The 27615-nt window shown below is 40.5% G+C and overlaps 1 long non-coding RNA gene across 1 annotated transcript in view; it reads right to left on the bottom strand.

The window, feature by feature from the left end:
- Positions 1-13308: 13308 nt before the first annotated feature.
- The window catches only part of LOC127004724 (uncharacterized), a 102840-nt gene continuing 88533 nt past the window's right edge, over positions 13309-27615 (bottom strand). The window contains exon 4 of the long non-coding RNA XR_007757940.1: positions 13309-13388. This is a non-coding gene — a long non-coding RNA (uncharacterized LOC127004724). The remainder of the gene's footprint in view (positions 13389-27615) is intronic.

Here is a 27615-nt window from a genome sequence, read left to right as displayed (position 1 = left end):
GCCAATACTGTTGCAAATAAAACGTAAAGTAACACCTAATTTCATTATCAAATTGCACATTTTTATCTTTTTTAAAGAACATAATTCATAAATACTGCCATGATAAAACAAGTGTAATGACGCTACGTAATAACATCAGATATTACATACATACTGAACACACACACACACACACACACACACACACACACACACACACACAGAAACACGCCCTCACCCCACACCCCCACACGCGCGCAACCCCCCCCTCCCCCCAACACTTACACACAAGACCCCCTCCGCCACCACCCCCCGCACACGAGTCTTTCCCTCTTTACTGCGCCCTTCTCTTTAGTCATTATTCCCGTCGCAGTGGAGGGGATAATAATACGCTTCCGTCACTGTTCCATTATGACTACCTTTAATTAATTTCGTCGCATTGCTCTGTACAGGTGTGCTGCGCGACTAATTGCAAGCACAGGAAGGACGTCACCTGCTTATTACTTCCTGTGCGTGAGAATTATTTTCGTCATCCATTAGGTTTCAAAATAAATATATTATATACTTAAAAAACAGGTGTAGGCGACTAATACGTATCAATAGGAGAGAGAGAGAGAGAGAGAGAGAGAGAGAGAGAGAGAGAGAGAGAGAGAGAGAGAGAGAGAGAGAGAGAGAGAGAGAGAGAGAGAGAGAGAGAGAGAGAGAGAGAGAGAGAGAGAGAGAGAGAGAGAGAGAGAGAGAGAGAGAGAGAGAGAGAGAGAGAGAGAGAGAGAGAGAGAGAGACACACACACACACACACACACACACACACACACACACACACACACACACACCATAATAACACAATAACACACTACCATAGCTCACCATACCACCACCACCATATTCATAATCATAACACCCATCACCACCACCACCATCACCACCACCACACAAAACACAAGTAAAAAAAGCTACAACAATGTCAACACCGTCTCTGTAAATCATGGAGTGGGTCTTCGTAGATGTGGGTCATTAGCGGTGGCTGGTCAGGACACGTTGAGATCATTGTTCTTCCTAATGGTCCAGGTGATTAACGATCCACCGGCACGCGAGGAAAAAAGGGAACGTAATGGAAGAAAAAGACGCTATTCAGACTCGTTTTCTGAGTGTACGGAGAGGGAGAAGAGTATTATTACCTCGCAGATTTTTTTTCTCGTACAGACGTAACTCAAATCTTCACGTGGCCGATGAAATAAAAAAAAAGAAAGATGATCTGGACATTTTCTTCAAGAGACTGGAAGGTGTACTCTAAGCGGCCTTTCAGAGCACACTCATATTATGGATAATTTGCTGTCGTAAGAATGAAGTTAAATGAAATAAGTAAGAAAAATAATATGGTAACAAATGTAAAGAAACAAATGGAATAAAAATAATAATTTATAGAAATGTAAAGAGTTACTAAAAATGTAAAGAAATTTCGAGCAATGAAAATTAATATATATGAAGAGTTGTAAAAAATAGGAAAAAAGGATAAATACGAAAGGTAAAAGACCATAAGGTATGTGAAGAAATAAAGACATGCAAGGAAATAAAAATATATAAAAAATGTGAAGAAAGGTAGATAATATAAAGAAATGTGAAGTGGCATAAGCGACCTAAGAAAGTATATAGATATACGAAGAAATGCAAAGAAAAACGTAAAGAAATACTAATAAATAAACAGAAATGTGAAAAATTTCAAGATTTGTGATGAAATATAAAGAGGTAATAAAATAAATGAGAAAAATGCAAAGAAGAATCACGCAACAGCACACATAAAAATAGATATCTCAAATAATATAATGAAATCTGATGATTTCAAGAGTTATAAATTTGATATTACACGTTCAGTGAGAACTATTTTTTTCTTCATCCTACGTACGGCAGATGAAAATTTCAAGTATTATATTTTATAATTCTTTCGTAGGCTCCGGAGGTGCTGAGAATTTGAGAAGCATTCAATAATAACATAAAAAGGAAGTAGCGTCGATTTCCCAACACTGCGATCTTCTCTATCTTCATTTCTTTTATTCACGGCCGTGACTTTTGTGCCTCTGCTTTGGCGTTGTGACTTGAACTCTAACACCGATTGCCCTTCCTGACGTCACGTGTGGGGCGATGTCAGGAAGGGCCTCGCCCGCTCTCCTCACTTTCATGGCTTGGAGCTCTAACCTACTACGCCGCCACACCCTCTTTTACACGGCAACAATAATATTAACACTATAACATAAATATAGTAATATGAAGTGAACTCCATTTCACAAAATTTTACCCAAGAATTTTTCTAAAATACTACTTTATGGAGCTTCGAGTCTGCTCTGAACCCAATCCTCAAATCCCCTGGTGCGAGGAGTCACAGACGCTTACAAACAAAGGCATAACAACAACAAAAATGAAGCAAGCTGTTAATTCCATTATTAAAAAATTCCATTGACAAGTCTTAAGTATCCTGAAAAAAAAGAACAGCACATTGTATGACACTAACAACATTTTGATTTCTGTCACGTCAGTTTCAGCAAAAATCAAAACCTTTCCTTGCCTGGTAGGCTCCGTTTTACAAAGTTTAAGTATGCCTTCCGTTCATTCTTCTGAATTTATTTCATTTTCCCTCAGTGCTCCTCCATTATGATGCAATCAATGATGACAGAACGATACATGTTTGAGTGTGTGTGTGTGTGTGTGTGTGTGTGTGTGTGTGTGTGTGTGCGAGAGAGAGAGAGAGAGAGAGAGAGAGAGAGAGAGAGCGTGAAGATGGGCGCCGTTCCCTTAAAGTCTGCGGGCCATTCGTCTTGTCCGGAGGCTGCGGGTGCCCATTAACACCTTTTTTTTACCATTAATTCTTATCCCTCCCCTTCAATGCCACACTTGTCCGACTCTCTCTCTCTCTCTCTCTCTCTCTCTCTCTCTGCAAATATTTGGCTTTCAATCTTCCTTTCCCGTGTCATTTTTTTCTTCTTGGCGACTCTTTCTCTATTGTCATTATCCCTCTCTCTATTATTATTATTATTACTATTATTATTATTATTATTATTATTATTATTATTATTATTATTATTATTATTATTATTATTATTATTATTATTATTATCATTACATTATGTCACAAGCTACATTTCTTCCTTTCCCTTGATAGCTTCTCCTTCCCCGTTTTTTCTTAGGATTCAAATGACCTTTCTTATAGCTTACGTGAGTGTTCTTCCTCGACATATTTTCCTTGGGGATAATAAGTTGCCAAAACGTTTCTATTCACACTTTTTCTTTATTCATTATCAATATGTAATTATATATATTTTCTTTCAGTTTATACATCGCATTTGTAATTTTCTTTTCGTCAGCTTTTGTTTAAACCACGCACACGACTATTCTTTAGTATACATAATCTCTCTCTCTCTCTCTCTCTGCTTCAAAGGCACCAAAGGTAATGTGATACGCTCCTTTTTATCACTCTCTTTCATTTTCTATTATTTCTCGCCATATTCAAGCTCATTCAATGCACAGCCGTAATTGTCCCTCTGCCAGCTTGGTAATGGTCCCTTTGACGGCTGTGTGAGTAAATTGGGCCTCAGTCTCTTTCCAAGGGAGGGTAGATGAAAAGAATGCTTAGCCCAAAGTTTAGGGTTGGTTGGAACTCCATGACGAAAGGTTATGATTAGGAATTGATAGTGTGTGTGTGTGTGTGTGTGTGTGTGTGAGAGAGAGAGAGAGAGAGAGAGAGAGAGAGAGAGAGAGAGAGAGAGAGAGAGAGAGAGAGAGAGAGAGAGAGAGAGAGAGAGAGAGAGAGAGAGAGAGAGAGAGAGAGAGAGAGAGAGAGATAATGTAACTTTTGAACATAAAGAGTCCAGACGCATCCCCAATAACACAACAACAACAACAACAACAACAAAAAGAAACGAGTACTGACGGCTTTGTACTACTGGGCTGTGGAAGCTTTCTCGCCGTGAAGTGAAATATTTATCTAGATTTAGATTCCCTTCCCTGGGGTTTCTTTCTTCCTTCTATTTCTTATTCTCGAATGAAGAAAAATCTCACTCCTTTATCCCTGAAGCTCGCGGCGTCACCAGGAGATGGTTGTTTACAAAGTCCAATTCTGCAGAGGGACGGCGAGTCAGACAATCGCTTTATTCCATGGCGGGGCGGGACGAGCGGGCGGACGGCAAGGCTACTGCTGTTGCTGATGCTGATACTCGCTCGTTTGCTGTTGGTGATATTTTCCCTTTAAGACTTGAAAGTGAGCGCAGAATAAATATTTTAGTGCAAAGATAAAAAAAAATTGCATCAATATGTGTCGTTTAGCTAAACTATAAAACAATAACAAAAAATACTAAGGTGAAATCAGAATAGGAAGCAAAGTAGCATAATACTTTTATTGAAATGAACTCTTCATCGGCCAACTGCAGTTGCTAAGTGTTACAGAAAATCTGAATAATATTTTTCATTTTCAGGTCAGATGTCGCGTAAAGAGGCGAATATTCTGGTGGTGTCCATACTCTTTGCCTCTGCCATGATCCAAAGTAACAAGATGATTTAAATATAGTAATAAATGTTACACATTTGGTCGTTTAAAGAGGCTGATGAAAGTCCGTCACACTTCAGTGACTTGATAATTATTTACACTTCTAGTTTTTAAAAACATGGCAAAGTAATTATCTTTACGTACATATTATTACCATTAACAGCATCTTACTGACTCAACCCAGACGCCTCTAAGGGTTCACCCAAGAAAGTGTCCCTTCAGTGACCTGCCCTTCTGCCTGCCCCACGCGTCTCCCTCACGCTCACTTGGTATTCTTCGCGCCCAGCCAGCGTCCCAGCACCACCGACAAACACCTAGTCCACAGCTCCTATTTCTCCTTCTTTTTCTTTTTTTCGTCCCCTTTTCTTTCTTCTTCTTCATCTTAATTTGTTGTTGTTGTTGTTGTTGTTGTTTTTCTTCTTCTTCATATTCCTTTCTTCCTCCGCTTCTCCAATCTCCCATTATTTTTTCATATCATCTCCACCATCTTCCGTCTCTCCTTCCTCCTCATTTTCATCCCCCTTGTCCTCATATCCATCGGCATTATCATCATCATAATAATTTCTTCTTCTTCTTCTTCTTCTTCTTCTTCTTCTTCTTCTTCTTCTTCGTGTTCTTCTTCTTCTTCTTCTTCTTCTTCTTCTTCTTCTTCTTCTTCCTCCTCCTCATCCTAATTCTCTTGCCCCTCCTCTTGTTTCACCACCTCCTTGTCCTCCTCCTCCTCCTCCTCCTCTTTGCGCGGAATCCCTCCAAGACACTCTCAGGATGGCACGTGTCGGCGGTCTTCTCTAGGATATTGGATGCAGGGGACGAGGACGGGAAGAGATGGTGTAAGGTGAAAGTATGTAAGGAGAGGAGAGGAGATGTGCAAAGGCCGGGGAGAGGTGGTGGCGGTGGATTTACTAATTTATCCACTTCAGTGCACGTGCCACTTGCGTTTAAATCATGAATAGAGGAACAAAGAGCGAACTCAGCTGAAACTAGGAGTGCGTCCCCCACCACCGAAGATAGAAAGATAGATAGATAAAGAGAAGAAACCTGGGAACTTATTTTCTAAGTAGCACTAAATATCAAAATAACGTGTCTATCTGCACGCTCCCTCTCAAACCTCAGTCGCACCATAAAGTTTGCAAACAGACGCTCCGAATGTCAGACCGGTGGGTGTCTCGGATTCCCTCTTTGGGGACGTGATGAGTCTCCCATGAAGGAATCCGCGCCTTTACTCTTTTTAGGTGTAATTAACGGAAGAGTGGGTTGCCTCCTCTGTTTTTATTCATATCTTAAGTACCTTCCGTCTCGTCTCTTTTTTACCTCGCGTTACAAAATCAAATACCAGTTTTCTTTTCTTCTTACTCAACTATCTGTGTTTCTTCCATTCTCCTTCTTACCATTCTTAAACTCAATATTCTACCTACTAGTATTTTCAGTATCTTACTATACCAATCCTTCTTTCTCCATTCACGCCTCAACATTTCCCTCTCATTCCACCATGTTCTCCCTTATTTTACCTACTAACTCTTCCTCCATCCCACTATCATTTCCTCTATCTAAATTCACCTCTCACCATTTCCCCTTCCTTCCACCTCCTTCTCCACACTCCCTCCATTCCTCACCCCTTCCCTTCCTTTCCAGTCCAGTAAACCTTCTCTCCACTCGGCACCACTTGCCTTCCCAGTCCCTTCATCATCTCTTCAGGCCTCACCGCCTCCCTCCCACTCCTCCCTCCGTCCACCTCTCACCACCTGTCCTCCCGGAGCTGCACACTCACGTATTACATCCTCACGCCCACATGACCAACGCCTCTCTGACCTTGTCCTGTCGACCACCTCCTCACTGCCTTACCTGAGATATTGATAACTCACACAAGCCAAGAGCAGACAGGTTGGCAGGGTGGAGGGTGTGATGGGGGATGGGATAGGTGAGTGAATGACAGGTGAGGAGCTAGGGAGGTGAAGAAGTAAAGAAGTGGGGAAGTGGAGAAGTGGAGAGTGAGGTAGAGAAGATGGTATGTGAAAGGGTGGGTAGGTTGACAGGTAGACAGATGAGGAAAATGGAAAAATGGGTAGTTGAAGACATGGGTTGCTGGATAGGAGAGGAAATGAGGACGGAGGTGGAGAGGTAAGTACGTGGGGAGTTAGTTAGCAGGGCAGGTGTGATATTGCGTAAAGGTCAGGAGAGGTGGGTAAATGGAGACAGCCAGGTGAACAGGTGAAGGTGAGAAGGTTCCTGGTAGGTCACTGATGTATTATATATTACTTTTCAAGGAATATTGTCTGTCCCTTTTCTCCGCTGTAATTACACTTTTTTTTTTTTACAGCAAAGGAGACAGTTCAAGGGCGTAAAAAACAAGAAAACAATATTAAAAAAAAAGCCCGCTACTACCTTGCTACAAATCGAATCTAATGGCAGAGGTTAGTATTTTGCTTTTACATATTGCATCATATTTTTCCTCAGGGCGGGATTTATATTGTGTATGTATGTCGCCTTTTTCGTTCTATTTCTCCCTCTCCTTTTTTTTTTTGTTGTTGTTGTTTACATGTTTAATCCTCAGTCCGTCATGTCAGTGGGCGAGTGTGTATGCAGCACGTTTTTTTTTTTTCTCTCTCTTTCTTTGTGCACTATATTCCTCCGTTTTTTCTGCCTATATATTGTGCGAATAGATGTACATATTTTTTCCGGTTTCTGCGAGCACGTATTATCGTTTACATATGAAGCGAAACAAGGATCTGAGGTGGTAAAGGTCTTTCCCTAAAAAAAACTCACCTAACGTATGCATCTAAAGTAACGGTGTTTATTGTATCTAGTTTACTTATGTACTACTTACTCGGTTGTGTAAAGTGTCTTCTATATAATCAAAACATTTATAGGGCTTTCGGTGCAGTCTTTTTTTCACATTAAAGGATGCAGCAAATAGGAAGAAAAAAAAAAAAAAAGGCTGGCGCTGCTCCTGCAAATAGTGGACGGTAAGCTTCCGAAAGAGAGGGTCAAAATCGTTAGTCGCTTAAGGTGTTTTCCACGCCAGGTTTAATTCATGGGTCTGTTCGCTAATCCAAGCCCTGCACGCGGCGGGAGTAGCAGTGACGAGGACGAGGGCCGCAGTAGCTAAGCCTCTCACGGGACCAATGTATATATTCGGCGACTTATGCAAATGTTGCCGCCGAGCCGAACTAAGAGGATGAGCCGGATGAGACGCCGTGTGTGTGTGTGTGTGTGTGTGTGTGTGTGTGTGTGTGTGTGTGTGTGTGTGTGTCGGTGCGTGCGTGCGTGCAAGAGCGCCTCCATTTTAGCCTTACTAATGCATTACTAAAGGTGTGAAGGAGAGAGAAAGAGAAGGAGGTGGAGGAGAAACTGGAGGTGGAGGAGGAGGATGACGACGACGGCAGAGGAAGAGCTGACGGCAATATGGAAAAGTAAACCATAAAAGAACAAACAAAGTAGGTCGGCTTATTAACGCGGCTGCCTGCTAGTATTTTAATCAACTTATTAGCCATTACAATGATCGGCAGCACAAACCAAAACACTTATTAAACCTAAACACGATTTTTTTTTTTTTATGTTCCATTGTTCCAACGAAGTGAGTCAATGCATGTTTTGCAGTTGAAAATTTTGTCAGTAACTGATACTGCAGGAAGGTTGCTCCACCGGCGGATGACTCGGTTCAAGAAAACTAAAACGTGCCCATGGAGCAAGAGGAAGAGGAGGAAGAGGAGAAGGATGAGGGGGAAGAGGAGGAGGAGGAGGAGGAGGAGGAGGAGGAGGAGGAGGAGGAGGAGGAGGAGGAGGAATAGGAAAAGGAGGAGGAGGAAGAGAAGGAGCTAGAGGGGAGGAGGAAAATAAGGGAGAGGGAGAGGAAGAGGAAGAAGAGGAGGAAAAGACGCAAAAATAAGTAAGGCATATTTATTTTAGGTTCGACATTTTCATTCCATTATTCTCTTCTATTGTAATGAAATATTTACTTTCAGGTTTATTGAAATTTCCAACAGGAGAACGATATGTTTGGGTTACCTTTACGCAAAACAGAATGCAAGACAAAGACTAATGAATATTAAGACAACAGGAACCAAGTGAAACAGAACAAGAATACGAGATACATTCACTTGTCGGCCACGGTGACGCCTTCCTCATCTATAATGTTCGGCAGAGGCGGCGGCTGAAGTGACGCTCCCTCCACATAATTCATGGGTTGATGAATGTGGGAGAGAGATGAGAGAAGGGGAGAGAGAACTAGAGGAGGAGAAGGAGGAGGAGGAAGCGGAGGACGAAAACTGGGACGTGGACGAGGAGGAGAGGGAAGATGAAGAAAAAGAAAGAATACAGGAGGACGAGGAGAAAAACGAGAATCTTGCATGATGCCACAACACCAGCGGCGCCCAGGGGAAGGGAGCGAAAGAAAAACGAAGACCAGGTAAAGAAAAATAAAGAAATTCATCACGAATTATATAATATTTTTACAAAGATTATTTCCTTTGTTGGCATTAATGAAAACACCTTTTATGAATATTGTAATACTAGAGAAAGACGATTTTTTACACTTTTATATCTGAGAAAGAATCAAAGTTTTGGAAATACGAATTGCTGGTGGCTGCACAGTAACCTAAGGAACTACAAAATACAAAACTGTCATGGCACGGAAAATATCACCGACACTTAAATAGAAAGGTTAATTAGCATAATAATCCTGCACTCGGTATTTCCCTTCCTTTCTGGGGAGTGTTCTGTCCTGTGGCTGACGCAAGGGACTTCGGTGTACGAGTCAATAAGGGATTAATTCCATTCCAATCTTGGTGGAGGGCGCGTGGAGGCCCTCCACTACAGGGGCTTCCCGGCAAGGAACAACATTAGTCAATCCTCTGAGTCTTAATTGACTGACAACGGGAGTGATGCCGACGGGGACGCCCGCAGAGAGGCAATTACTGCTCGCTGGTGGTACCGGCCCGGTCACACCACACCACGCCGCACCACGCCACGCCGCACCACGCCACGCCACCAAACGCCACACCTCGCTACACCACACCACGCTACACCACGCCATACCAAGTGACGCCATCCCAACCCCTTCACGGCCACACCAGCATCCATACCAAGACGACTTAACCTACCTCCGTATAACCCTATAGTAAAACCGAACGCCCAGCGACTATAACCACGCCAGGACAATACCCATCTTTCTAAGTCACACAATATAAAGGTTTGCGCCCCGCCACACATACACGGCAACACCAGCATCACAAATGGCGGCTTCAAAACAAACTTAACCAGCGCCGACACCCGCACATGTATGCCATCCCGCTCTGGCCTAAATATGCACGACCTCTCCCGCGTCAGGGCAAGTCGACAACTCCCAACACGGTCAAAAAATATGCCAATACGACCCCTCCTAAAGCCAACATGCCGACGTCCACATCAGCATCCACAAAGCGCCGCTGTATCTCGCACATCCACACATACAACGCACGAGAACAGCCGCTAGACTCTCGAACACCAATTTTACGTCCCCCCCCCCCCCCCCCCGTACACACACACTTCCAGCAAAGTTATCGTTGACAATCATAATGATCCACAACGTTAGCCAAACTATAATTACCATCAATATCAACCAATCAATCACGGTTTCTCGTCCTATATAATTAATTTCCGAGCAGTCCCTTCATCTCCATCCACCTCGATATCTCCGTCTCAATCAAAACAGCAGAACCGCCTCTCTGTGTCTCTCTCTCTCTCTCTCTCTCTCTCTCTCTCTCTCTCTCTCTCTCTCTCTCTCTCTCTCTCTCTCTCTCTCTCTCTCTCTCTCTCTCTCTCTCTCTCTCTCTCTCTCTCTCTCTCTCTCTCTCTCTCTCTCTCTCTCTCTCTCTCTTCCCCCTGGACACGATACATCCCCTGCCAATAATGGTTTCCCTCTAGACAGGCGCATATTGTCACAACATGCAATTCAATTAATACATCATGTCGGACAGAAGATCGTCTCCTTAGATGTCCAAACCTAACTATCCTGCTGCTACGGCCACGCGCTCTTTGTTTACGCCTCCGATGATTATGGAAAACACTAAAAGGAAATCAAAACTGCATGCGTACAAATAAGCAATTCATTAATGTCAAAAGGAAGAACACCAATCAGCGATGTATTCTTTCCACCGACACTAATTATGGTTGCATGAGTCCCATCGTCTGTAGACTGATATACTCTCTCTCTCTCTCTCTCTCTCACACCCACACACCCACCCACACACACACACACACACACACACACACACTTACACTCACACTCTCCCTTGGTCGTAAGACAAACTGCCAGCATAATTTCCTTGCCATTAACACACATAGTTAACCTCACATTAAAGAAAGGAGTTTTTCCGGACGAACTTAAGAAAGCTAAAATTATTCCATTGTTTAAGTCAGATAATAGAGATGATGTCAATAACTACAGACCTATATCAGTTCTTCCTGTGTTCAGTAAAGTCTTTGAAAAAGTGATATGCACTCGTCTTGTAAATTTCATTGAGAAAAATAATTTATTTTCGAATTGTCAGCATGGTTTTAGACCAGGGCGCTCTACTGAGTCGGCCATATTTCAGTTTACCAATAATGTGTATAAATATCTGGAAAAGAAACATTATTTAGTTGGAATTTTTTTAGATCTTTCTAAGGCTTTTGATTCGCTATGTCATAAAATTCTATTAAGTAAACTTAGTAATTTTGGGATTCGGGGAGTTCCTTTAGAATTATTCAAAATTATTTAACAAATCGATTTCAAGCTGTTTACTGTAATTCTAAATATTCTTCTTTCAAGCCTATCAAAATGGGTGTACCGCAAGGATCTATCCTAGGACCTATACTTTTTCTCATCTATATTAATGATATTGTCAATGCTAGTAATAAATTTAAGTATACCATTTATGCTGACGACACTAATTTACTATTAGATGATAAAAATATAAATAGTTTGCATATAAACATTAATAATGAGCTCAATTCAATTAATATGTGGCTTAAACATAATAAGTTAAGGTTAAATATCACTAAAACAAAATACATTATCTTTCAAAACCGATCAGTCACTACTAACATGCCACCTATAACACTTGAAGGAAAAGTACTTGAACGAGTTTCTTATACTAAGTTTTTGGGCGTTGTCATAGATCAAAATATCAATTGGAAATACCAAATTAATTCTGTTGCAAATAAACTATCTAGGATATGTGGCATACTGTATCGAATAAGAAATAGCCTTACACAAGAAGCACTTATCAGTATTTATTATACACTTTGTTACCCGCATCTCATTTATTGTGTATCTGTGTGGGCGTGTACGTGGCCTTCCTTTCTTAAAAATCTTCAGGTTTCTCAAAATAAGATATTTAGGTGTATGTTTTACATGAACAAGTTTGATTCCACACATAACGTATTTTCCACACATAGATTTCTTAATTTTAAAAACATTCATTGTTATTTTCTACTATTATTTATTTATAAAAACCTCGCACTGATGCATGGAACTCATCCTTTTCAAGTTATTAATACAGTGCATAATACGCGCAGGAACAATATAAATCTTATCTCTCCACAGTTCAGGACAGTTCTTTTCAGAAATAGTATTTTATGCTCAGGACCTCAAGTTTGGAATTCTTTGCCAGTAGAAATAAAAAATCTCCTTAATAGTAATAATTTCTCTCTATTTAAAAAGTCAGTAAAAACACACTTATTTGCAATCCAAAACAATCACGGTTAAAATTATAATCTATTCCTGTAACATGAACACAAATTTACATTATTAAATCTAATCAGTGAATTGCATAGTACTATTGTCCATATTATTTTTATTATTGTTATTATTATTATTATTATTATTATTATTATTATTATTATTATTATTATTATTATTATTGTTATTATTATTATAATTGTTGATGCTGTTGTAGTTGTTATTATAGTTAACATTTTAGATATAACTATTATAACTTCATCTGGTATTATAGTTAATGTTGTTATTTATTGTATATTTGTATTTAGCTTTATGGTTGGGAGCTATCTGCAACTTTAGAAAGATAATAATAGTACAATGAAATAAATATACAGTCTGTCAGGAAGCTTCTATATATATATATATATATATATATATATATATATATATATATAGATATATATATATATATATATATATATATATCAATGTGTATATTGGCAATAAACAACACTTACTTACTTACACACAAACACACACACACACACACACACACACACACACACACACACATACTAACTCGTCCTCGTTCCTAAACAAATATTTGATTAAAATGAGTTCTTATCTTTAGGCAAAAAGAACAGACAAGATAATCTCACAGAAAAATATCAATAAGACACCTGTAAGCTTTGTTCGTAAAATCGAAAAGGTAAGAAATATGTCGAGACTAACCAAAGTTATTTCCATTCATACACAACGGCAAAAGAAAAAAAACGACAAAGAAGATTGGAGGAGAGAAATAGTAAATACATACAAACAAAAAAATAACGAAAAGTATATACGCATGTAAAAGAAATAGTGAAAAAATCGAAAAACAACAACAATCTATATCCCTGCCCGAAAAAAAAAAACATACACCCGTACTTCATCCAGCGCAAATAAAAGGCAGCGGAGAAGGAAACTGATAACACGGCAGATCATAAATCGAGAGAAGAAAAACTTACCGTACTTCACTAAACAAATAAAACAAGTTCGATAAAAAAAACTACAGGTGTCAAAGTTTTCTAGCGAAAATAATAATGTGACACAAACACGAAACAGAGAATGGAAACTCACCCGAAAGAATGATTGGAGTTGGCCCACGAAGAACATTACGCGCAATTTTGTACAGAAGGAGACGAATGGACCTCTCGATGCTGAAATATGGAAACACGTATGGAAATAAAAACAGCGAGAGAGAGGACGAAAAGGAGACATACACTTTATTACACTTTAAATAATATACGAATTTTTTTTTTTAGTTTGAAAAAGGTTGCAGAAACGCCATGAAACGAGTAGGATTCATCGCAATATTCGGAAAAAAAAGCGAATGTGATGCAAAAGGCGAAACGAAAAAAAATGGAAGGATAAAATGAGGACAGGTTCCATGACTACCATATGATAAAAATAAATAAATAAATAAATATACCAATAAAATGTATGCAATATCTAAATCCGGCATATGTAACTGAATTAATAATGATTGCTTAAACGTCGGAGTTGTATTTCAGGGGCAGGTTCGCAAGTAAAATGAAAGATGAAATGAAAAAAAAAATAAAAGATGAGAATGCCGATTGAGTTCGAGGCAAGGCACAGGTATTTTCCCATCTCCTTTTTTTTTTCTTTTTCCACTGAAAGCGCAAAGTTTTAGCCTTCACACTGATAAGCGGGAATGAAACGGCGATATTTTTCCCGCACTTTTGAATCTGGAACATGAGGGAAAAAAAAAATCTCTCTCTCTCTCTCTCTCTCTCTCTCTCTCTCTCTCTCTCTCTCTCTCTCTCTCTCTCTCTCTCTCTCTCTCTCTCTCTCTCTCTCTCTCTCTCTCTCTCTCTCTCTCTCTCTCTCTCCATTATTATTAGACACGTGCCAAGTATGTTCCGTTTTTTATCCCTTATATTCCTACTCGCAATCTTTCCTCCCTCCCTCCCTCTCACCCCCTTTCTTCACCCTCACCTCTTCCATTTCTTCTCTCACACTCGCCCACCCGCCCTCCCTACCTCCCTCCTTTCACCTTTTATCCTTACCTCGTTCGGCCCCACCAGCCCCTCCCTTCTTCCCTTCTCACATCAAGAACCTTTTTCTACTTCTCTACGTTATACCCAAGTCGCACAGGAAAGAGCTCGGCCTGAAATTTACATACACGGATTGCTTTCTTTCATCTTTTTCTTCCCCCGTCACATGTGGTTAGGCAAGTTTTCTTACGGTGTTGCGTTACTTACTTATTTTCTTCCTCTCATTTTTTTTCTTTCTCTCCGCAAAAGGTAAAAACGTTGACTCGATTTTCTCCGGTTTTGTTCATGGTCTCTCTCTCTCTCTCTCTCTCTCTCTCTCTCTCTCTCTCTCTCTCTCTCTCTCTCTCTCTCTCTCTCTCTCTCTCTCTCTCTCTCTCTCTCTCTCTCTCTCATTTCCTCAGCATAATGACTTCTATTATCAGTCAGCAACTAGGTCAGGAAAGAATGGTATTATCTTTAACAATAATGATACATACAACAATGATAATAAAAATAATAATAATAAAAATAATAATAATAATAATAATAATAATAATAATAATAATAATAATAATAATAATAATAATAATAATAATAATAATAATAATAATAATAATAATAATAATAATAATAATAATAATAATAATAATAATAATAACAACAACAATAATAATAATAATCCAGCACACAGTTAGATGAAGAACTAAAATATAAAAAGTATAAAAAGAAAAACAATATTAATTATGAAAGTGATAACAATGACGAACAACGGAAGAGCAAGCTGTTTCAATCACTCCCAAATGCTCCTCTCTGAATTCTTTCCATCCATTTCTTTACCTTCCTTTCTTTCTTCAATCTTTCCTCGCACATAACATAATTCTATTCCTTCCTTCCCGGGAGCTCAGCACACCATGGAAATTTCTTTAAAAGGCCGAGGTTTCATATTCCCTCAACACAGGACGGACAGTATTATAATGGACAGTTCCTCTCTTTCAATATTTTTTTTTTATCATCACTCCTCACTCTCTCTCTCTCTCTCTCTCTCTCTCTCTCTCTCTCTCTCTCTCTCTCTCTCTCTCTCTCTCTCTCTCTCTCTCTCTCTCTCTCTCTCTCTCTCTCTCCCCCTCCGGCAGCTTGGTATCCACAGTTTAAATTCACATTTCACTCAAAAGGGGAAAGGAGGCATTCGGATATTTTAACAGCTTTTACATCGTCACTTTTTTTCTCTTCATTGTCTGTCCATCCGTTGAGCCATTTTATCCCCTCGAACTAAAGGACTATGAGCAGAAACTTCAGTGTGAACGACTTTCGGAATTTCTTTCCTTTAAAAGTTTGCTTACATAGTTTTCATTTATTACAGCAGCGTGAGTGTATGTAGCTGCGCGAATCTAGAACTTTTCATGATTTTTCGAACGCCAAATATTTCACTTTTACGCTGTGCACGGGCGAGAAGACTATTTCCTCATTATTATTACTTCAGCTACCACTTCCTCCACCAAAACACACACACACACACACACACACACACACACACACACACACACACACACACACAGAAAGGGATCCAACTAAGTCAACGTTATACATGAAACGGGGTGAATACAATTTATTTTCTCTGCCTCCTCGCATAAAGAACAGCGGTGGAATCCATGAATAGAAATGGACCGCGGAAGAGATACATCAGGAATCATGCGAAAACTGGGTAAACTGTATAAAGGCGAAGGGCACTGGACTGACCCTCGAGATGAAACGCGTGGGAATATGGAGTTGTTCTAGTGACCGGCTCTTGTTCCACTGTGGCCTGGCGGGGGTGATTTGGTTTGCATTGATGTGGGAAGGGAAGTGTGTGCTGAGCTGTCTATTTTGGTGCTATAAAAATGAAATTGCATGCAGTGAAGGGATGAGGATAAAGGTGGTGATGATGGTGATGACAGTGAGGGTAATAATGATGATACAGATGGTGAGAGTGACAATGGTAATGGTGGTAATAATAAAAATAATAATAGTAATAATGTTGATAAAAATAATAATGAAAATGAAATAACAACAGCAACGATACAAAGCCTGACATATACTTGCATAGACTCATTTCCACCCTCCATTCTTTCCTAAACCTTACACTTTTAACTTATATTCTTCCATCTCGTCCAAGCTGCTCTTCCTCCCCCCAAACTTCATTTCCTAAAGCTCTTTTTTTTGTTCTCATCACACAAAAAATAAAACAATAGTATCCTTCTATTCTTTTGATTATTCTTCCAAACTGTCTCCCTCAGATTTTTTTTTGTATTATATCTTCACAAATTTATACCAAAAATAGAGGAAAGGAAATAAACCAAATGAAAATATACGTATAGAAAAAAAATGTACGAGAAAGGAAAACAGCAAATAAAAATATACCCTTATCTGAAGAGGAAAAATAAAAAGGTGAGCATACAAACACACATACAAAGAAAGAAAAAAAAAAAACATTCACACAAAACACATATACAAAAGATGCGAGTAAACGTAACACAGCCAACCATACAATCTCGTTTCCTCCTCTTCCCACGACGCGCCCGTCCGTCCCCTCACGTCTACGCCGGGCGGCTCACACATCACGTCTGCTTACTTGGAGCCCCGCCGCACGACCCTCCAATCCGCTCAACGCAAAACAGAACCCAACCAACCGTACTCCCTCTGGTAACGACACACACATACACAAAAAGAAAAAAAAATGGAGTTGCTATATACACATTTTTGTGATCTCCCTTTCTCTCCCTATCTGTCTCTCTCATTATCCACTGGCTTAGGACACATTTAGACTCGTCACTAATTCAAACTAAGTAGCAACTATCTGCACACTACCCACTTTCTCCATACTTACACTTCCTCATGCACGCAAACTCCCTCTTCCCTTCACTCCACATATGATCCACCCTTTTCAGCCACTCACTCCACACACTCCTCACGTGGGACATGTTCGCCATTTTATATGCATCATTACAATTAACACTCAAATGAAGGGAAATAAAACACTATAGAAAATCAAGCTTAGATATGAAAAATGGACACTTTTCAGATTTAGAAATATTCAACTTTTATTTTGAGAGTAGTCTTTTCGTACCTCAGATTACTGTTTTTATTTATTTATTTATTTTTATATATGAGAACTAATGAGAAGGGTGGGTTCGAGCTGGGAAACGTACCCTAATACACGGATATACATGCGCCGACTTCTCACTGATCCAAAGTAAAAGAAACAGAGCCTCTATCGGACTATCCCCTCTCCACTCTACTCAATCTCTCCACAGATACACATGCACATATTCAGCTAACACACTCTTCACTCATCCACACAGCACCACACATTTTACTATAATACACACCATGTCCACTGCATTTAGCTACTCCACACCTCATCATATTCATTTACACATCCATCTAACACGCTTCACTGATCCACACAGCACCTACCGCCTCAGCTAATTCACAGCCACGCATATACGCACCTTCACAGACAGTCAGCTAACACACCCTTCACTGGTCCCACAGCACCCACCGCCTCCCGCCACTTCACACAGTATTCATGCCTTTCACAGCCACTAGACGGGACGCTGTATCGCCCGCAGCGCCCCCTGGAGATCTCCCGCGGCCCGTTGCAGGTGTGAGGCTGCTTAATGAGCTCCTGTGATCACCGAACCCCACCTGAGCTTGCCGATTTGGCACGTAATTTCGCGTGCGAGCTCCCTAACCAGTGTGCTAACCTTCCCTCTCTCCCGCCTTCCTGGCAACCTACCCCTCCCCCGCCCCCAATCCCCCTGGCACTACTCTACGCTGTTATATCAGAGTGGTTTGCATTGGTACCTAATATATACGATTATTATTACTATTATTATTATTATTATTATTATTATTATTATTATTATTATTATTATTATTATTATTATTATTATTATTATTATTTTGCTAACATTGTTATTATTCTTATGTTATCAACACTATTATTATTATTGTTGTTGATGTTGTTGTTGTCGTTGTTGTTGCTGATGTTGTAGGGCTTTTTTTTAATTTCATCGTAATAAGTGATATTAATTTGATATAGTAATACAGCATAAATCGTCATGGAAAAGTTATTAGGTACTGAAAAGAAAAATATCAATCAGCGCCGCGGTAGAGTGCAGTAATCACTAAGATCAATTATAAACAGATTTACTAGTATGTCCTTTCAACCAAGGACAAGGCAAAGAAAAAATGGTGAAAGAGCACACAGAATGAGCGAGCAGAGACTCAGGCAAAGGAGACGAGGCAGCGGATGAGTCTGGCCCTCGATTTATTTTTTTCTATTTGTTTTTGTTGTGTAGCTGCGTCCTTTTTATTGTATCTGTTCTGACATTATCTTTCTTAATTTTTCTACTCGATTTCCAAACTACGACCGAAGAAATGTATAGGGACGAGTACGTTTCTCAAGAAGCTGCTATCTACATAAAGGAAACAAAGGTAGAACATCAATCATCCTAATCCATCCATCATTTATTTTTCCTTTTCTCCACTTCTTTCTAGCACCTCACCATGCATCGCACGGGAAGGCTTAATGGGACTGGGTGATAAAAGGACCATGAAATAATTACCTTCCCTCCAGAGTTACGGAACGTGTTGTGGCCACGAGTCTCGCCCATTCATTACCCATTCCACGTCAGGTAGACACAGGTAATTACAGAAATTACCGTTAACAATTTCCTTTGTCTCCATCTCAAAGCCTATAATCCTTCCCGGGTCATTAAGGATTCATTACTCATCTCCCTCTCATTATCTACCTCTTTAATTCCTCATTATTTCAGCTCAAAGTTTAAAGTTTCGTCTTATCTCTCTCTCTCTCTCTCTCTCTCTCTCTCTCTCTCTCTCTCTCTCTCTCTCATAATGCTACGCCACACAACTATTATATGACACGAAAGAGAATGAATAAAAAATACACCAGAACCAAAGTGTAATATTTCTTTTCTCAGGTGTTTCAACATGCCGCGTGGGAAAGTAAGTGTATAATCCAATTTACCTGCAGGTGCTCAAAAAACCAGGTTAATTAAGTAAAATTGAAGCAGACAAAAAAAATGGAACCCAGAAAACATTACCGCCGAGATATATGCCATTTCAAAAGAGACGAGAAAAGAAAAGAAAATATTCCTGGCAGTGAATTTTGAAAGGCAAAAACTTGTCACAAAGCTCCATTAAAAGAGGTAATGTTCCAGCGTCTTTTTCTCTCCGTCCCTTCTGCAATTACATTTCAGTCTCGCTTTCTTTCAATTTTTTTTAAAGATTACCTACTCGTTTTCTTGCTCTTTTCTGCCTGCATTCACTTCTATTCCTTCTTTCTCTTCTCCTCCTCCTTTTTCCTCCTCTTTTTATGTTTCTCTCCGTTCACATCCATTCCTTACTTGCTTCCTTCCTCCCTCTCTCCCTCTTTCTTTCTGTCTTTCCTTCGCGGTGCCCTCGTCAGCTGTTTGTCTTTTTTCCTCCCATCCCTTCCTATCCTCGTTTCTTTCTCCTGAGTTCTTTCCAGCCCTTCCTTCACTCCTCCCGGCTTTAATACTACCACTTTCTCCTCTTTGCCTCTACGATCTTCTCTTTCTCTCCTCTCATTATTATTCGCCGCGTCAAAGTCTTTTTTTTTCCATTTTATCGCCAACCTTTCTCGTGTTGGTTTGGTTCAGCAAGCACCTCTAAATCTCTTCTTCTCTTCCTCACCTTCCATTCTCTCTCTCTCTCTCTCTCTCTCTCTCTCTCTCTCTCTCTCTCTCTCTCTCTCTCTCTCTCTCTCTCTCTCTCTCTCTCTCTCTCTCTCTCTCTCTCTCTCTCTCTTGTATTCCATCGTACATTCCCTTGCTCTTTTCACTTTGTCTTGAACATTTCATCCTCGCTGTCCTCTGCTTCCCTCCCTCTCCAGCCCTGCCTCCGAGCACTCATCTCCTGAATTTGTTTTTATTTTGTGTTTCTTTCCTTTTCACTCTGTCCTCCTTCCTAGTCTCTTGCAAACCTCCCCCTCCCTCTTCCCTCCTTCTGCTCCTTCTCCTCCAATTCTTCTTTTTCCTTTCCTCTCCTCCCCAGCAAATACCAGTTCCAGCTGCCAACGCAAGAGCCAATTATTGTTAGACGGGCAGCCAGCAACTGGACCTGTCGAGGCAAGAAGCAGCCTTGATCCTTCGGAGGGCCGCAGGGCTCCCACCGAGGGCTTTTCTCAGGCGGATTTTGCGAAATGTATTTTGAAAGATCTGTTTTCCCTTGCCCTGTGATGGAGGGTTGCCAGGCACTTCCTGAAGTCCTTCCACTGTTGTTTGCCTTGCCTGACCGTGTACTGAATGATGCTGACGTATAGCGAATTTAATTATTTTGGTTGTAAGAAGACGTTAGACTGTTATTAGTTTTATTACAAATATTAGTGTTACCATTATAATCTTAATCACTAATATTATTATTATTATTATTATTATTATTATTATTATTATTATTATTATTATTATTATTATTATTATTATTATTATTATTATTATTATTATTATTACTATTATTATTTACTTTTCTATTTTGGTATCATTCTATAACCCGTTCAGGTAAACAAAAATCAATAATCAGATAAAACATAATACACAATAATACCTTTCATTGTTCTATTCGGCCACCAGACAACGGTACAACACTTCCCAGAAACAATTTAACGCTCAACATTAATATCTCACTGTAGCAACCCTGAATATGAAGAATTATGTTTTTCATCAAATTTCCCGTTTGGTGAATAATACAAATACTTTACCAATAAGATCAGTTACAAATTAATTGCACGTGGACTAATGTGAAAGACTTTATCATCAATAAGTAGTAAACAGACAGAAATATATTTAGTAACATTTCAGCCTTCACAGGATATCAACTCCATTTGACTGGCATTTGTTTTGTAAGAGCCTTTATGTGTCAAAGTAACATTTCTTTTTACATAACAGCGTTCACGACTGATGCTGCCCGGACCGACAAACGCAGACTGCAAAATACTAAAACGAGCAGCTCCAATATGAGTGAGACGTAAAGAAAATGTCATCCAGTAAAATAGTTAATGAAAAATGGTAAAACAGATTTTGAGCTTGAAAAAAAATGTTGATAGCGACACAGTTAAATGATGAATTAAAAAAAAATGGGGGACAGTCCTCTCTCCTGTTTGCCTGTGTTCCCTGGCTATTGTGCAACAAACTCTTCGACGAACGACGAGAATATTGTAACATGTCATCTATTGAGAAACACCGCCCCTGAGGACATAATAATATAAGTAAATGATAAATAAAATATAACAATCAAAACAATAATAACACTATTCACACATTTCCCTCAGCCTCGCCCCGGAAGCTCTCTGAACACTCCCACCAGCGGCTCATAAACAGGAAGAAAACGAGCCAATATTCAGCAGAACTTTCTTGCGGTCTTATTCTAATTTTGTACATTTTTTTTCTTCTTAATTTCATGTCTCGACACTCGACACAAACACACAACGTCTCACAAAAACACACAAACACACAAAAATAGAAACACGGACACACACATACACACTAACATTATTCTTTCCTTTTTTTCAGTCAATATATGTACACTGCGTTCTCCTTGCACATAACCATTTCATTCTCTTTACGGCTGGACGTTCTCAGCCGTAACTGCCTCATCTGTCCTCCATCAACATCAAAACGGGAACACCAACAACTTTCAATGAATTCCCCGAAAAGGCTACGACCATTCTGCCGCTCTTCCTTACTGACTTCCTGTTGCGACGCCAAAGTGAGGCCTCTAATAGGTAAATCGGATTAATCAACTTATTCCTGTGACCTTGAATCCCTGGTAGTGAGGAGGAGGAGGAGGAGGAGGAGGAGGAGGTGGAGAACGACGAGGAGGAGAAGGACGAAGAGGACGACTACAAGGAGGAGGATGAGTAAGATGTTTGTGAGGGACTTGTAAAGGGAAGGAAAGTTTTAAGTGGCATTGTTTGTTTGTTATGTGTGAACGTGTGAGAGTCTGTGTGTTTGTGTGGGAGTCCGTAATTGCGAGTATAAAGAAAGAAAACTGCCCACACACACACCCACCCACCCACACACACACACACACACACACACAACACACACACACATACACACACACAGGTTAGCAAAACAGGGCGGCGGCGGGCAAGAACCGCACGCGGAAAACAAAACAGCATAACAATACAATTAGCGGAGAGCGAGAGGAAAATTGCTGAAATAACCACTAAGGTAATGGGTAGGTGAGGCGCGGGAGGCGAGGGAGGTGCTGAGGGGCCCGGCTGGGGAGGATTACACGCTGGGCAGATATGTGGCGGAGTTGGTGGTGAGAAACGCTCAGACGGAAGAAGATCGTGGTGGTATAGTGAAAAGACTGTGTTGTGGTAGATATTGAGTGAGAGGAGAGATGATCGAGCAAAGAAAACGGAACTTGTGCAGAGATAGATTTCGACATGTAGAGGAGGAAATACAATAAAAGAAAAATGAATAACTATGCTGATGTTGCAGAGGCATGGAGTAAAATATAAAAAAGAAGAAGAAGGGAAGAAAGGGAGTTTGACAGGTATATATAAAGATGGTTCAAATGAAGAGATACGTAAATAAGTGGTAAAAATGCGAAGAAAATTTAACAGGAGGAAAATTGGCGAAGTTAAATGACTCGTAACAGAAAACACGGAATGAGCAATATGGTAATACTTGAAAACCGAAATAAAAAGTAACTAAACAGTATAATAAATCGGTGTAAACATTTGTGTGTGTGTGTGTGTGTGTGTGTGTGTGTGTGTGTGTGTGTGTGTGTGTGTGTGTTCTTGACCGTATCGATATATTTCCTTTTAAATAATACAGACAATCTTCAGCAACATGTGAACTTAAAAGTTTTGGACACCATGTCGAAGGTAACCTTTTTCAAAAGAAGTGAGACTGAAAAGAGAGAGAGAGAGAGAGAGAGCAGGATTAATCCAATATGAGCTTTTGGACTTTGAAGACAGATTAGAGAAGTTGAAAAAGCTACAATATTGCCTAGACTGCTCTCTCTCTCTCTCTCTCTCTCTCTCTCTCTCTCTCTCTCTCTCTCTCTCTCTCTCTCTCTCTCTCTCTCCACTTGCTCGGCCTTTCACCGGAGCCAGTGTGTTCATAAGTACGGCTCAGTCACTCCACAAACGAAGATGAATGAAGAAAATTAGAATTACTTGGTTAGCCGAGCAGAGACAAAATGATAAAGATGTGTAAAAGAGAAGAGGTATGAGAAGTGGATGATGAGTGGACACAAGAGGAGATATGGCGGGACTAGACGAGAGGAGGAGAGAAGAGAGAAAAGGAGAAGAGGAAGAGGAGGAGATAGGGGAGATAAGGAGTGACAAGAGCTGAGGTGATAGGGAATGAGAGGAAGGGAGAGAAAGAGTGAAATACGAAATTGAAGAATGATACTGAAAAGAGGAGGTAGAAGAAGAAGAAAAGGAAGAAGAAGAAGAAGAAGAAGAAGAAGAAGAAGAAGAAGAAGAAGAAGACGAAGAAAAAGAAGATGATGATGATGATGATGATGAAGAAAGAAGAAATGAAAGAAAGAAAAATAGTTATAACAATTTACGTAAAGAAGAAGAAAACAATTGTTACAACCACCAACACGAATAATATGAAAGACAAAATGAGGAGGAGGAGGAGGAAGAGGAGGAGGAGGAGGAGGAGGATAGATATAATTATCGTAAGTTAAGGGGAATCGATGGGAGTAAGAAGTGATTGTGTAGGTGAGATAGAGAAGGGAAGGGAGAGGAAGGGAGAGGGAAGGGAACGAAAGGCAATGGAAGAAAGGGGAATGGCAGTAAAGTGAAGAGAAATGAAATAAGGGAAAGTGAAGGAAAGGGAAGCAAAAACAGGAGAAAGAAAATTAAATGTGGGACGAAGGGAATGTAAAAGAAGGGGAGGGAAAGGAAGGGAAGGAAAGGGAAAGGAAGGGAAGGGAAATGAAGGAAAGGGAGAGAAAGGTAGGGGAAAGGAAGGAAATAGAAGAGAAGGATATGATAGAAAAGGAAACGAAAGGGAAGGGAACGAAAATTGAAAAAAAACAAAAAAGAAAGAGAATAATAAAGGAAAGGAAAATGAAAAGAAGTGAAGGAACTATCAACTCAATGCATATACGTAGGTGGGGTTGGTAGGAGGAATGGGTGTTTTAAAATGCAGGGAGGAACGGGGCGATGTGCATGAAGTGTGTGAAGAGGGTTATTCCTCCTCCATCTCTTCCTCCTCAAGGGCTTTATATAAGGTCGGACGTAAAGATAAAGCCAACAGTAAATTAAAGAATAGCACGATAAGAGAGAGAGAGAGAGAGAGAGAGAGAGAGAGAGAGAGAGAGAGAGAGAGAGAGAGAGAGAGAGAGAGAGAGAGAGAGAGAGAGAGAGAGAGAGAGAGAGAGAGAGAGAGAGAGAGAGAGAGAGAGAGAGAGAGAGAGAGAGAGAGAGAGAGAGAGAGAGAGAGAGAGAGAAAATTACTATTCCTTCAATAAAAGGATTATATTGGCCTTCAAAGAAAAAGGAAGGAGTGGAGGAGGCGGAAGAAGAGGAGGAGGAGGAGGAGGAGGAGGAGGAGGAGGAAGAGGAGGAGGAGGATAAGCAGAAATGGTAGTAGAAGCGGCAGTATAATTATTATTATTATTATTATTATTAGAAGTGATAATACAAGTAGTAGTAGTAGTAGTAGTAGTAGTAGTAGTAGTAGTAGTACAATGATAAGATGATGATTATGATAATATTCTGGAAGAAGAAAAAGAAGATGAAGAAGATGATGAAGATGAAAGAAACTTAAGAAGATGAGAATGAAGAAGAAAAAGAAGAAAAAGAAAAAGAAGAAAGGCAGAAAGACAAAAAGAAGCCAAAGATGACGAACACAAAGGAGAAGAAAAGATGAGGCAATTATAAAAGAATATGAAGGCTGATGATGATAATTCCGATGATGATGGAGGAAGAACAGAAGTGGCAGGCCAGGATCAAGGAATTTTATAAGCTTCTTAGTCTGGCCAGCGACCTCCGCAGGCGCGAGTCGGTGCGGGCTGACTTAGAGGGTGTTGGAAACTTTGTTCTCGTGAAGTTAGGCGAGGAAGAAGAGGAGGAGGAGGAGGAAGAAGGGGAAGAGGAAGCATGAGAGGAGATAAGAGGCCATATATATTTCCTGTATGTGAGTTTCTTTCTTGCCTTTATTCTATTAGTTCTCTATCTTCCTCCTCAAACTACTTCTTTTCTCCCTCCTTCCACTATAATCAGTTTTCCTTCTATAACCTCCTTCACTGCTTCATTTCCTCCACCCCTGCATGTCTCCTGTATACTCTCAATGTCTTTTCAGTCTTGCATAATATTTTAACTTCCAATTCATTAACCATTCTCTCACTTCCCTGACTCGTCTCTCAAACTCTCTATTCTTTTCCACCCTCTGTCATTATCTGATTGTCTGACTTTCTTTCTCTCGTCCAGTCTCTCACCTCACTCCTTCTCCTTCTCCTTCGACTTCTTCATCCCCCTCCCGTTTCCCAAGTCAATCGATTATCTCTCATCTCTCATCGTTCTTTGTTCTACTTTCCTGTGGTGTCTCCTTGTATCCTCTCCAAAATTGTCGTTCATCATCTCACATTTTATCTTTTATCTTTCCTTGTCCCGCTTTCCATTATTTTCTTCTTGTATTTTATTTTTCCTTATCTTACTCTCCTCTCTTATCTTGCTTTCTGCTTCTCCTTCCTCCCCCGACCTATCTTCTTACTTTCCTTCTACGCTCGTTCAAACTATATTTTTATCGCTCCCCGTCCTCGGTCTCCTTCCCCTATCTTCAACATTCCGCCCTGCTTTATCACATTCATCCATCATCCCGCTCTATGTCCAGTCCCTCTACTCTCTCCACCCCCCGTCCTCTCTTCCTCCTTTACCATCTCGCTTATTCTTCCGTCCCCCGTGTCCCGTCTCTCGCCTCTCCCTCCCACGTCCTCCCGTCCTCCTTCATCGTCCGGGGCCAATGTTCTGAGTACTGGTGATAATGGTGTGATTTATCCTCCGTTCGGCGCCATTTGCAGAAACTTTTAGGAGCCGTGTCAACCTAACGGTGGCACTCACGAGCTGGGATATATCAGGTGAGGCACCGAAAGAAACACGCCCTCCCAAAGGAACCACTAGGAAACATCGACCCCACGTAACCGTTTAAAAGATGTTACGTCTGCTGCGCATCTATAGTATTACATGATATTATTAAGCTGCTACTTTTTTTGTCCTCTGTGTATGTAGGCACCATGAGACAGACACTAGGAAACCCATAGAGGACATGTTATCTCTGTGCGTTTCTAGTCTATCCCCTCTTCTGTATCTGCTTATTACGTAATACTACTGAGTTACTGCTGTTTGTCCTTTAAGAATGTACTCATAAAGCGCCGTCCATCTGCTGTGCACATCGATAAAGTAAGGAAAGAGGGGACTCGCATACGTAGAGCTTCCACACCGTAAACTGCATTAATAAATAACATGTACGCAGTTTTATTACAGGCGTGGCGCAAAATGGGTGCAATTATTAGCGTCCGTTGCGTCTGCGAAGTGCTGGTGGATCAATGGCTACAATGGAGGAGAAAGAGGTGTATAAACATCCACGGCGACCCCCTTCACCACCTCTCGCCCTCATTCCATTTTTCTCCCTTCTTCCTCTCTCCCTTACTTCGTCCCTCTTCACCCTCTCTCCCCGACTCGCCTCTCACTCCATCAAAAGGTATTATGGTTCTCGCCACCGAAGCATACGTCAGGAGGAGGGTGCAGAGGGAAGGCAAGGGGGAGGGGAGGGGGGGAACGAGGAGACGGACTAAGACGACGTTTCTTTAATGGGCTACCAATCATAATTCTTCAAGACCTCAGGAGTCTAAAGTCCGGCTACTTCTATGGCCGCAACACATCAATTAATACCCGAGGAGTACACGTAGCTACCGTGAAAGCTCGTAACCAATTGGTGACGTCAGTCATTTAGACTATAGAAAAAATACGCAAACTTCAAGTATCGTGATATCATATAGTGGGTAGCTTCCTTCACTCAATATAACGAACAATCTATTTGTGCTGCCCCATTTCTTAAGCTGCATAATATTAGCTATTCATATAATTTTCTTCCAATCATAAAATCGATGACAATATTTCAGTGACCACATGCACCTCATGTTGATAAAGCAAAGTTTGATGACCTCATTTATCTTCCTCGTCACGCACCCCTTCACAGCATTCAGGGCAGAACCAGCCTACGAATCAGGAACCATTCCTTCACCTATCCATCCCACATGAACACTCACGCAACGGTAGCGGAGTCTGGGGCCAAAAAAAAACTCCTTTTTTAGTTGGACACTAACCTAGCATGGA

This window comes from Eriocheir sinensis, chromosome 28, assembly GCF_024679095.1.
Source record: "Eriocheir sinensis breed Jianghai 21 chromosome 28, ASM2467909v1, whole genome shotgun sequence".
NCBI lineage: Eukaryota > Metazoa > Arthropoda > Malacostraca > Decapoda > Varunidae > Eriocheir > Eriocheir sinensis.
Note: the sequence above shows the minus strand (reverse complement) of the source record. Positions and strands in the feature narration are given on the sequence as shown.